At 40.9% G+C, this 13,780-nt stretch overlaps 1 long non-coding RNA gene across 1 annotated transcript; it reads right to left on the reverse strand.

Annotated features, from left to right (window-relative positions):
• Nucleotides 1-6,968: 6,968 nt before the first annotated feature.
• Nucleotides 6,969-8,461, reverse strand: LOC143842546 (uncharacterized). The gene is made up of 3 exons (XR_013233175.1): nt 8,409-8,461; nt 8,280-8,312; nt 6,969-7,013 (listed from the first exon to the last, which is right to left on the reverse strand). It is a non-coding gene; the product is annotated as an uncharacterized LOC143842546 (long non-coding RNA).
• Between the last annotated feature and the right edge of the window lie 5,319 nt (nt 8,462-13,780).

Here is a 13,780-nt window from a genome sequence, read left to right on the forward strand (position 1 = left end):
TAAGCTCTCTGCTTTCCCCTCTTTCTTTGTCAATTCATAAGCATGTGAAATGATTCTTGGCACATAACTAAACACTTGGTGATTTCCCCCCCCCCCCCGACAGTCTTCTTTGATTCTCTTCTGACTCTTTATACCATGTTGGCTGTTGACATCTGCAGTGCTTTCTCTTTTAGCGCCTTCCATATTAGAAACGGCAGCAACTTTTTGTGTGTGATGGATGTGGGAACAGAGCACTTTGCTTGCTAAAATAACAATTTCATGTAAATTGGAGGCACTGTCTGTGGGCCTTGGCAGCTATCTCTCACTCTGACCCTTTACAATCTGGATCATTTTCTCCCCTGTCCTATATTTTGCCCATATGCTGAAATTTGAGACAACATTCACCATTTGCTAAGTATAAGAAATGGTTTTCATGCCTCACACTGACACCTGAATCCTATCAATTTTTCTCTGTTTCATTCCTACCAGTAAGCCAACCAATTGGCTTGTGCAAGCAATTCAGGGGGGGAAAATGTGTAATCGGGGCTTCTCTTTTCAAAAAGGTAGTTCTGTCCAATTGTTTTTCTCTTGAGAATTCAGCTCTGAGGTCTGTTTCAAAAGATGTCCTTCAGCAGGCGGCATGAATTGCAAAATCAGTCACACAAATGGCCCACCATATAAAAAAATAACCAATATATCAAGTGAGCTAGAGCCAAGTTGCAGTTAAAATAACTACTAGATCACTAACACTAAGCTTGCAATGCCACAACAGACAGATACAATCTGGAAATGAAAAAGCATGGGCTGTTTTTGGAGCTTGATTTATATTAGTAGTTCATTTTTTATTCAAGATATGAAACATTCTGGAAAGAATATGCTAAAATTGAAAAAAGATTGCCATAGAAAATATAAAATACATAGTAGCTGTCAAAGGGATGGCAAGAAATTTCTGTCTCTAATAACATGACACATTTGTTGTGGCTGTACCGTGGTTAGGCACTTCTTTTCCCTAGCTATCTTATATGAAAGTCATCACTGAACAATGGATGGAGTAATAGATAGCTTGCTTAAAGGAGGACACTTGATAAATACTTTCCTGAGTAGACCTGGAATACCAGGTCAATTACATGATCATGTGTGAGCAGCCATGTTGGATCAGACCAAGCATCTATCTAGTCCAACATTCCACTTTACATAGTAGGCCAACAAAATGTCCAAGAAAGGACCTTCTTCTTCTTCTTCTTCTTCTTCTTCTTCTTCTTCTTCTTCTTCTTCTTCTTCTTCTTCTTCTTCTTCTTCTTCTTCTTCTTCTTCTTCTTCTTCATTTTTGAGCATGCATATTTTTTGTGGGGTATGCTTGGGGTATGATCTTCAAAAATGATCATTTCATTTCTGTATTGGAAAGTAAGGAAGGGCATGATTATTGCTTTCATTAAATATTTGGAATATTGTTACCATATCTGAAAGTTGGGTCTGGATATCAGAACAATAGTCCCCAGAACTGAATGAAAATGATAACCATGCCCTGTGATAACCAAATAACATTAAGGTTATTTTTGAGCCTACACTATCCCCCAGAGTCAGAAGAAGAGATGGAGGAGGGAAAGCATACTCAACTGTACTGTGCATTGGCCACTGTTTCAATGTGTAGCAGACCTGCCTCCAGACTTTAGAAGTCAGGTCTACCACCATTTGAAAAATAGGCCCACTAAAGCTTAAAGAGATTTAATGGTGTGGATGTGCTGTGAATCAGCTGCCCTAACCCCACCAAGAGGAGTGGTGAGAAAGGAGGGAGAAAGACCAAAAGCACTCCCCTAGTAGGCTGTGCTGTTGCAGTAGCCCCTTAAGCTTTTAAAGTCAATGTGGTAGACTGTCATGAAACAGCTTTGTTTGTGCCATTTCTTGGGGGGTGTCCAAGTCAGGAAACACAGTGGTTCCAGCAATGCACTGATTGGTTCATTGCCTTTCTTGGGCCATACTCCCATAATGCCTATGCATTGTTAGGAGAATAATTTTCAGTCTATTCATGCCTACTTTGTGCTGTCAAGAGAAGAGCATTTGTTCTGTAATCTCATTTCTTTATTTTGTCTGGACATATTTTGCTGGGAAAGAGTGTCTGCAGAGACCAGTCTAGTGTTTGGAGAAACTTTTCATAAAACCTTTTGTGCAAATGTGTTGTTATGAGAAATGCCTGTGCAGATGAAGTACCTTGGAATATTCTTGTCCTGCAAATGTTATTTCACACCCATATGCTAATTGCCCTGGTCTTCTCTCAAGACCTTCAGAGGCTGAGTGAAGAATTCCAAAGGACAGCTTAAGCTGTAAGACCATTGTTTGCCTGTCAGCATAACCTCATTGAGGTTCTATTACTTAAGAAACAAATTGAGACTAAACCGCCAAGCCAAAACTAGAGGATTTAGTCTGGGGATTCCTGGAGGCATCTGAATTTTCACATAATTGACATGACCCTTGGCTAATGGTCTAGTAAATATATTTTGATGTTGTTTTAAAAGTGACTTTCCATTGCTAAAACTATGTTTATGCTTTAAACCTGCAAAGATTTGTGTGCTTGCTTTTTTTTTTTTTTGATGTTATAATTTTATTATTTATTATTATATAAAGCATTTACAGAAAGGTAAAAGAGAAAAAAAGCGACCAGCTGATAAGTAATTATTATTACATATCAGCTGGTCGCTTTTATTATTACATAGTCTATACATCGTCTGTACAAGTATACCATACATAGTATAGTCTGATATTATCTCAAGAAATATGTAGTCAGTTCCCATTGCATATTAGTCCTAACCTAACAGTTACTGCTGTCTTTCTTAAGAAAGTCCAGGTAATCGCTCCACTGTTCGTCATATTCTTCCGGTGATTTCTTATTAACCATGTTAGTGAGTCTGCTTGCTTTTTGAAATAAAATGTCTTAATCTGGAAAGAATGCTGGTTAAGTCTCAAGATTATCTGGTTTTGATTAACAAAGTTATGAATTATGCATCTGGTAAGAGCCGGGATGTTTATGTTAGTTGTAGAATGCTTTTGCTAATCATGAGAAATGTTTTAGTGCTGCCTAATTAGAGATGTACCTGTGATGTAGGCCTGATGCATGCCTTTGTACAATTTCCTTAACTGGTGACCAAGGAACCACTGAGCTAAGCTGACATCATGCCTTTGTCAAATTATGCTTTGTAGAGGTGTGGTAAAATGACCTATAAGATATAATACTGATTATGTAAAAACCAACTGTGATAACCTAAGTTCTATCCATTATTTTTTTGCTAGTCTAAACATTTAAAAAATCTAGTGCTATGCTGCATCTGAATTCACTTTATGTGCCTTGCAAGTCAAGGTTCTGGGGAGACTGACATAGAACCCATCTTCTGTCCATGGGAATCAATGGAAGGTAGTCCTGGTATTGAAACTCAGAATCTAGGTTTACCTGTCAGCTCTGACAGCTCCTCTGAAGAAGAGCTGGACATGCCTGCAGAGACAGTGCAGGCACCTGAAATTAATCAGCTTCCAACCCAGCCAGATACAATCCCCAGGGTGTTTAAGATGGAGAATGCTCAGGCTGACAGTTCTTACTCCCCTCCTCCAGCTCATAGGTGCAGACAGAAACTGAGGACAGAACTACAGAACAGATAGAGATCTGCTTATCTGCAAAGCCAACATTGCTTGCAAGAAGTAAGTTCTGAGTAGTTGCAGATACAATCCCCAGGCAAATGGCACACTGGATTTAAGGGAAGAACATGGCATAGAAGCAAGCATGTGTCAACCTATGGCAGCATAACCCCGCCTGCATACCTTGAATCTCCTGATGATGCTGGACTGGAACCCTGACCTTATATTTACAAACTCCATTAGTGGCACCTTGATTATATAACTCTTTGGCTTGCTTTTGGTCACTCCTGGCTTTGGTAACCCCCTGACGTTGATTTCTTGACTTATTTATGAGTTTGCTATTTGGGACACTCCTTTCAGAACAGCCTGTGGCTGCAGAATTCTAGTTTAGGCTGTGCAGCTGCTTAAGGTCACTCCTCTGAACCAGCACTGCTGCTGTGGCAGCAACACATCTCACCTGCCTGGCCAGCACAGTGGATTTTAATGAGTAATGGGGTATTAAAGGAGTCGATATACTGTGGATTAGCTACTCCCTTCCAAGTATCAAGAACAGTGGGAGGGAGGATTCTTCGGGCTGGTCTGGACTGTTGACTCTGACCCTTTCAATTTGTCATCTACTACAGCGCGTCTGGCATCCAGAGCAACTCAGCTGTGTAGCTTCTCCCTCTCTCCTTCCTCCTGCTGCTTCTTGAATATGATTTCCAATATATATATTGGGATCAGGAATATCCAGAAGTACCTTTTGGGCAATCAGACATTGCCAATATGATCCAATTATAGAAATACAAGGGACAGTATAGGGTCAGCAGTATCCGCTGGAACATCCCTAACCCTACCTTGAGCTACCTGAAATAAGGATGGGTCCAAAATATAATAAAGAAACATTGGAATAAATAAAGAAACATATATTCCATGAAAAATTTTGTGCAAGGAAACAAAAAATAACTTGAAATTACAGAATCATGGCTTCACGTGGTACAAAGGTGAAATAAAAATGAAGATTTTCAAGCTGAAAAAGTAGAGATGAGAAATTTGAAATCATCCATTGTACTCTTTGTGAAAAATATATTTTATATAATTCAACTATGCATTTCTTAAGTAATATTTGCAGGATTTCTACTGTTCTGTTCCTTTATTCTGTACCTAGAGTTCCCTTGCCTCATGTGTCACTATTGGTTAGGTTTTCCAAGGAGAATGAGAGTTTCTACAGTTAATTCCAGAACTGGTGCATGCACACCATAACAGGCTGTAGCATTCAGTTCTTTCATCTCATTTGTATCTTTTCCCTTTCCTGTATTAACCATATGCATGTTGAGGACATATTGAAATGGTGCAATGTAAATAGGATTCCAAGTATACCCGAAACTTTTTGTGTGGTGTTTGACAGATATACACATGCATTTGCATGCAGTGGCAAAACATCCTGCAAGAAGAATATTGATAAAACTAGTGTTCCATCAAGATTTCTGCCTTGCAGTTTCTTATCAATGCACATGTGTGCATCAGAAACACAAGGGGAGGAAGAACTGGAGTGCTGCTTCAGGCTGCTCTTGCACAGCACTTTAAACAACCTTTTGATATAAGAAACGGAATGCCAAAGGATTCCTGATTGATTGATTCCACTAGGAAATTAAAGTTATTCTAAATTCCAAAATCTAAGGAGAAATTTGGATGAACTGAACTTTGGAATCACCCCAATGCCGAAGGTGTTTCAAAAATGGTTGCCTGCACCAAAGGGGCAGATCAGAAATGTTCACTTGAGAGACACTGTGGTGTGGTTACACTGTTGGATTAGGATATAGGAGACCCAAGGTTTAAGTCCCTGCTTGGCCATGGAAACTCTCTGCGTGACCTTGGGCCGCTTCACAGGTTTGTTGTGAGGACTAAATGAAGGAGAGGAGAATGATGTAAGCCGATTTGAGCCTCGCTGAGAAGAAAGTTGGTTTATAAATGTACATAAGATAAATAAAGTAGCTGAAAACCCTGCAGAATACATGTAACTAATATAATCGTTTCTAGGACCATCTCAGAGGCCTTATCTGTACTACAGTCTGCCATGGCTCAGACTTGCATGGTTTTGATTTGCAGAGTTTGTACTGGCTCTTAGAAGCCTAGCAGAGCATGAATTTTACTGATTTTCTAAAACTTCCAGTGTTACTAGGTTGATGGGCTTCATTACAGATGGAATTTCACAGTAGGAGAGAGCAACCACTGAGCAAGTGGTATTTCTTTTTGCAGAGGTGCTGATGTATGAAGCATGGCCTCATCTACAGATCTGGGCTCTGATGAGGCATATATGGAATGTGGTGGTCTCTAAATATGTCAAACCCAGCTGGCAAATGCAACCAAAGCGAACGAAAAGCACTCTTGGTAATTACAGTTCCCCAGGCTCCTGCAAAATCTCAGAGTACCACCTTCTGATACCTCTATACTGTGGAGAAGTGGAATCACCATGGTGGGGTGGCATCAGAAGGTGGTCCTCCAGGAGTCCTGAGATGCTATGCTCAGAAAGACTCTACAGACAGTGGCATTAAAGTTGCTGAGAAAATGAACAGGATCACCTCATTTTCTCAGTTCCATTCCAAAAGAAATGCGGCTATAGAGAGTCTTTGTAGATCAAATCTTTCCCTTGCCAGGACTGGGAGATATTTGAATGACTGAAGAATGTGCATCTATAATATGATTTATAGCCAAGAAGCAGATTATATTTTAAAAGGCTATTGATAAATTCAACCATCAGTATTTAAAAAAAAATCTCCAAGGTGATATACTCCAATATGTCCATTTGGTGGTGCTTTTGCTCTGTGGAGTGTTATTCTTCCATCCGCTTGGAAAAATACTAAATATTACCTTGCACAAAATATATTGTTTTAAAAGGAGCCAAATATTCTATCACTTAATCAGCTTCAGGTATTTCTACATCTTTAAAAATTACACCAAAGAAAGTGAATTAACAATCCCCAGTTGATCTTAATTGCACAGAAAGGGAATTTGTGTCCATGCAGTTAAAAATATTCCTGTTATTATTTACTTGGAAGCAAGTCCCACTGTAATGGGTGAGATGGGATTTCATTTCTGGTGACCAGGCATAGGACTGTGCTGTAAGAGGTGAAATGTCCGTCTTTAAGTCTCCCCCCCCCTTGCTTTCTTGTCTCTTCTTTCATCTTCCTAGTATATATCGAATAAAACTTTATTGATACCCATCATGATTGGAATTCTCAGAAATGTCATTGTAAAGTATGTTACATAGTGAATTTGTAACAGATTCTGCAGATCAGGATACAGACCTTTTCTCTGACGTGTGTTCATTCCCATAGCAAGATATCAGGTTCCATGATTTGCTATGTAATAGCCACAAGAATTGGATTGTAACTCAGATGCTTCAGGGTTTTGGTGCTTTGCACCTGGTTCTGAGACAGTAATGCAAAATAAAATCACTAAAGTGCAAAAACATGCAAAGTGTACAGATTATCACACAAAGAAAAGTTCAGTGGTTGTATGGTGGGTGGTCCAGCTATAAATAAAAGGCTACTGCCTAACTTTGCTTGGCTCACCAGCATTCCCATCTACCTATTGGAAGTCAACAACTTTCTTGTAACTCCTGCTCCAAATGTTATATATCATCTCTCAGCTATAGGCTTAGGAAGCAGCAGCCTGATCTTTAATTAAAAGGCCCATTTATTCTCATATACACCTTGATATGCACCTTGGCCTCTCTGCAGCCGCTCACACTGCCCTTTGATGACTGTTGAGTACTGCTGTTCAAAGGGACTGCACAAGACAGTCCAAAATACCTGAACAGTGGGAGTAGCTCTTTTTGAAGCTTTTGTAGGGAACAGAAAGCAAAGTGAACTCCCTTCTTTCTGCTTCATCCACAAAGCACCATGAACTGCTTTAAAAGTTTGCAGTGGTAGATTTGTAATAAACTTCAGTCTGCAAATGACAAATAAGGCAAAATTCATGATGACTTTTGCTTCCTGGTTCAGTTTGTGCCCATCCCTAATTAAAGCATGGATGCTACATGTGATTGGGTCAATGTAAGTGTTATATACCCAAGGGACAAGAGAACTAAAAATCAGGAACAGATCTTCTGGAGGCGTTATGACCCATAGAATAAATAGTATAATTTCTCTAACTGCCAAAGTGATTCTGCCAAATATTTTTAGGCAGAAAAATTTCTAAGCTTGTTGAATCAATGCCAGAAAGATTTATTTTCATTACTACTATGACTTGATCTGTTTAGATCAGCTGTCCCCAACCCCTGGTCCAAGGACCAGGACTGGTCCTGGATCAGTCGTGGCTCCTCCTCGTCGTCCTCCCCGGGTCGCGGCTCCTCCTCGGTGTCCTCCCCGGCTGCTGCCTCCAGGGCTGCCCTGCCACTCTGCCACCAGCTCACCTGTGGTGTTCTCTGGTGGCCGCCATGGCTGGGGCTCTCCCTCGGAGTGGCACTGCGCAGCTGCTGCTGGCAGCACCCCCCAGAGGGCGGCAGGAAGTCAGGGATGCCAGCGGGAAAGCAAGCAGAGCAGGGACTCAGGCAGCGGCAGCGGCAGCGGCAGTGACATCCCTCGGCAAAAGACTACCTCCCCCACCAGTTCCCGGTGATAAAAAGGTTGGGGACCACTGGTCTAGACTATTACTAGATGTTGTATTATAATATTCAGCTAAGATCATCTTACCTTTTATAAATCTTGAAATCTTTCCGGTTAATTCTTGGAAAAAAATAGATTTGTTGCTATTAGGCGCATATGTAGTGCCTATATTTAATAATGCTTAATTATTACAGATAATTTTTAGAAATTCCTCACTTCATTATTTGGTATAGCATCCTTTTGACATTTTCTTCATTCATTTCCACTGGTTTCCTTAGGAAACATATTTCTGACTTTCTTATTCTAAACTTCTTTCTCTCATCCAATAGGAATAAAAGAGGAACTGAGATGACTAGAGCAAAGAAGGAAGACTCATGACGAAGCTTCGAGAACATCTTATAGAATGCAGATCAAAGCCTAAGAGATGGCAGAGAAGTCAGTAAAACACAACTTTTACTCAACTTCCATTGCGTCTGCTTACTCACTCCCAGCACTATTGTTTAGGATAGTTCAGTTTCTCACTGCCCGAGAGGAATGGAACCAAAATTATAGTCAATCAGATATCAGCTGTGAGGCATTTTGCAGACAAAATCTTGAAATTCCACTGTGACCTCACTCCAACCTCAGACACAGAAAGTGAACTAGAGGCCCCTTGGCTATCTCTGGAAAGAACATTGAGTAACTTCAGATGACTTAAGCTAACGGAAGAGGGCAGGATGCTAGCTGCAATGAGGCCAACCACAGGCCTACGAGACACCTGTCAATTGTGGCTACTAATAACAACTGATATAAGAATAGGGCCCCCCTCTCGAAAATAATCAACCTCTCTCAATGGGAGAATTCCCAAAAGGACTAAAAGAGGCAGTGGTACACCTGTTGCTGGACCCACAGGAATCGGACAACTACCAACCCATCTCACACTTAGTGATTCTGGGCCAAATTGTTGAAAGGGCTGTTGCAGACCAAATATGAACATTCCTGGAGGAAACTTCAATCCTAGACACATCCCAATCAGGTTTCCTGGTCATGGGGTAGAAACAACTCTTGTTGTCCTGACAGACAACCTCTGCCATCAGCTGGACCTAGGTGGGTCTGAGCTGCTTGGGCTACTAGAACTCTCAGCAGCATTTAACACAGTTGACCAAGAGCTTTTAGCTCATTGCCACACTGATGCCAGGATACAGGGGACATCCCTCCAGTGGCTGATCTCCTTTCTTCATGGTCACAGACAGTGGGTAGCAATAGGAGAGAGATTATCAAGCCACTTCCATCTTACATGTCCCACAGGGAGCAATCCTCTTTCCAATCTTATTTAACATCTGCATGTACCCTCTTGCTCCTCTGGTGTAGAGGTTTGTCACCAATATGCAGATGACAACCAGCTCTTGCTCCTGATGGACAGCATGATGGACAGCCACCCTGATTTCCCCCCAGAAGCATTAGCCCGATGCCTGGAAGCAGTGATGAGGTGGTTCAAACAGAGTCATTTGAAGCTCAGCCCTTGAAAGATGGAGGTCCTGTGGCTGGGCATGAAGGGTCCAAGCAAGATAGTGCATTTACCCAACCTGGACGGTGTACAGCTATCAGTGGCTCAATCCATGAGGAACCTGGGCATGATCCAATAAAACTAATAACATCTACCAGTCTCCCTGAACCTCTCCCCAAGAAGCAAACACCCTGAACAATCATGGGATTATTATTATTGGACAATCATGGGATTATTAAAATGCTGATGTTGTTAAACACTGTTCTGTTATCACTGTTACAACTGTTACTCATTAGACATGGTTACCGAGTTATACTGTATCGTTCCTTGTTTCCACATGTTCCATGTAAACTGCCTTGAGCCACAGGGGAAGGCAGTATATAAATATAATAAATAAATAAATAAACTACCCATGCCAAGTAACACTGTGTTATCAGTATGAATTTAAAGCTTTTCTCCCCAGATCAGTAGGCCTGCAATGTGATTAACTGGCAGGGAGGCTTATTTTGGCAGGAATAAGACACATGGCCACAGTTTTTATTCACTTCCAACTAGAGGGTTGACCGCATGAAGGATGAGCCTGACCCGACAGTCCGTCAACTGCCCCAACTCCCCAGAGTTCAGAGGTGCCCTGGGGATCTACAATGTTCCCAGCCAGGACCAAGATCTCCTTGCCTCTGAAGTCCACCACTAAAGGGAAGTGACCTGAGTGGGGGCCAAAGGGTGCCAATCTCATTTGGCTGACCCCAAGCCACCTGGCAGAGCTAGCCACTGACCTTCCAGCTGGGACAACCATGGTAGTTTATGTGCCACCTCTTATTGAGGCCCTTGAACCCCAGGGAGAACAGTACGCATACCAGACTCCCTGCCAACAGGCTCCATCCCATGCCCTGAACTGCAGCTGTGATTAAACTTAACATTTAGCTTAATGCAACCCAAACCTTAACACAACTGTGCAACCAGCACAACCTTGATAACAAAATACCAGGGCGGGTAGGAAGGAAGCTGTTCCTGAGGCAGACAGGGGACAAAGAGGCTGAACTTACACACATGGCGCCCTTTATAGGCACCATAAGCTCACCTCGCTTCCTTTTGCATGGCACGTGCCACCACCCACACCACTTGCCACACTGCTGGGGTGATTGCATCCGCCTCCCTGCCAGCCCTCCATGTCATCAACCATGGCCTGGGTGAGTCTCGGGCCATTCTTTGGTGTAAACAATACCTTGGAAAGGTGGATTAGCTAGTGCAGTTCACTTTGTTGACTCTCTTGACTTTTAAACATAACTGTTAATCTCTTCTCATTATTTCACTCCTTGCAACGTCTACAAATTCTTATCCAGAATACAAAGCACCAGACTAATAATAGATCCTAAATTTTGCAGATGTTACAAGTATTAATTTTCCTGTTTCTTGTCATTCTTGTCATTTGCCAAGTTTTTTGTTCACATAGCAAAGGCTCCCTTCATTCAAATACCTATGGTGAGCCAGCTAGTATTTTTTACAAAGATATGAGCACTTAACAAAAATTTCACTAGATGGTACTCTTCCTTCATTCTTAGTGAATATTTTTTAGTTGTTGTTGCTTTGAGTCTTCTTTGCTGGAGATGATGTTTCTGATGAGACAGGAGAGAGAGCTACCCCACATTTTGCTTGTTCTGTTGAAACTAATCTACACATAGGAACAAGTTTCAGCATGCTGCTGGATTTGGGATCTAAAATGCTAAATCCATGAAAGACCTTTCACTCTTGAATTCATATTGTTGAACAACATAATATAATGAATTAAAAGAATTCCAACTCTATAATGATAATAGATTTTTAAGAAGTAATTGGTGTCTAAGTAAAATCATAGTGGATAAGGTAAAGCAGGGGTCATCACTTTTCTGTATTAAGACTGAAAATTAGCCTTAGTTAATCTTCTCCCCAGTATATTAACAAATGTGGCATCCAAGAAATAGAAGAGCACAAAAAATGTAGCTGTGCAGAGAGAAATAGACAACAGATCTTTCTACAAACCTGAGAAAAGCCTCAGGTTTTCAGAAAAGTCTGAAACCTAGAAGTAAATATATTGGGACATTAACCCACCCTAAAGTGATATAACCATTGCCTGTAGCTTTAAGAAACAAATACCCTTAGTGGATATTGATAGGCAATTACAACATTATTGCCTGCCTGACAGCCTTGGTTTCTGTCAGTAAAGGCAAAAGAATGCAGAGCCCTTTCCAGACCTGTTTTTGCCTTTGAGATAGAGGATCTATTAGAGCAAGGCCCAGCAGCAACCCACGGTTGACTTACTATCTCAACATTTGCATGACTTACTCTTTGCTGGTCAATAGACTGTAAATAAACAGAACCATATTGAACCTTATTGCATGACTTACCAGGACAACAGTAGCCACTCCATAAAATCCAGTGTGATTAGTGGTTAGAGGATTTGGAAGACTCAGATTTGAATCCCTACATTGCTATAGAAGCTAACTGGGTGATTTTCAGTCAGTCGCACAGACAGCCTAATTTACCACACATGATTGTTGAGTGAATGTGAAGGGAAGGAGAATGTAAGCCACTTTGAGACTCCTTCCGGTAGAAAAAAGTGGCATATAAGAACCAACTCCTTCTTCTTCTTCTTCTTCTTCTTCTTCTTCTTCTTCTTCTTCTTCTTCTTCTTCTTCTTCTTCTTCTTCTTCTTCTTCATTTTTGAGCATGCATATTTTCTTTGTGAGAAACAAGGTTGGTATGAAAAGATTAAAATATCACAAAAATACAAGTGCTTTAGCATATAAGGGTAAAATATCACAGCAGTACAGATGGTTTGATTTTAAAAAATCACAAGAACATAGATATTATCAGAATACATAGTACAGTGTAACTTGAAAACATGACAGATTTTAGAATGGTTGCCAGAACTTTCTGATTAGCACTGAGAAATGAGGAAACCATAATATTTGACCCAATTCCAATCATAGATCTTTTTTGTTTGTTTTGATTTAAATTACACATCCTATCTGCTGGGAGCCAGAACAGTTGCATAGTATGTCCTGGGGAAAATGTTAAAGGACTGAAGCTTCATTTCAGAACTCTGAAAACTAACACATGTGGACAAGCCCTTAGAACTCAGATACATGGTGACATAGTCATTTGAGCCCACATGAAAAGCAAAAAAAAAAAAAAAAGTTAACCCAGTGCAATCAGCCGGGAACTAGGTTGTGAGAACTTAGTCTAGCAGAACTTTAGAGCATTTATTGCCTGGGACAGCTTCTCACCATCATCAGTAGTTGTGAAGACAATTGAGCGGACTGAGATCACAGTTGATGTCTTAGGTATCAAATGGATGAGCCTATGGGTAGAATTGTTCAAGGGGGCATTTTTATAAAGGTTGTAGCAAAGGAGGGTGCTTATAGAAAGTGTTGTAGCTTATGGCATTGCTTATTGCATGTATTCTCTTGTTTTTACTGTATTGTCTTCTTATAATCCAGTTTTTCCTATGTTTGTAGTACATCTCAGGCTGTTGTTTTTTACTACATTGCTTTCTCATTTTGTAATCTGTGCTGAGTCTCAATGAGAAAGGAGGGCCACAAATAAATAACATAAATACCTGCGCTGGAACTACACCTTAGAGCTGTGGTGGGATTTAGTAGGGAACCAAATGCAGGACTAAATGAAGGAGAGTGTCATGTATGCTTGGAGTCCTCTATGATATTATGGGGACTTTGGTAATTTAAGACTTTCTCAGCTTGACATATTTTAGGGCCCCATCAAATCTTAATGCAGCTCTGACAATGCCTGGAGTCAGTATCAACTAGAAGTCCCTCTTTATTATTATTGTTGTCAGCCATTCAGTCATGTCCAACTCTTGACAATACCATGGCACAGCTGTCACCACAATCCTCAGTCCCACATGGCCTCCTTCAGCCATGCAATGTTCAGTTGGTGTTCACCCTGATTGCTTCTAATCACCGTGTCCCTTGTCAGCCTAGTTTCCTTTTTCTACTGGCCAATCCTAGCATAATTGCTCTCTCCGTTGGGTTGGATTGCATAATATGGCCAAGGTAAGTGAGTCGGAGTTTTGTGATTTTACCTACCAATGATATATTGGACT

Source organism: Paroedura picta, chromosome 8, assembly GCF_049243985.1.
Source record: "Paroedura picta isolate Pp20150507F chromosome 8, Ppicta_v3.0, whole genome shotgun sequence".
In the NCBI taxonomy this organism is placed as follows: domain Eukaryota; kingdom Metazoa; phylum Chordata; class Lepidosauria; order Squamata; family Gekkonidae; genus Paroedura; species Paroedura picta.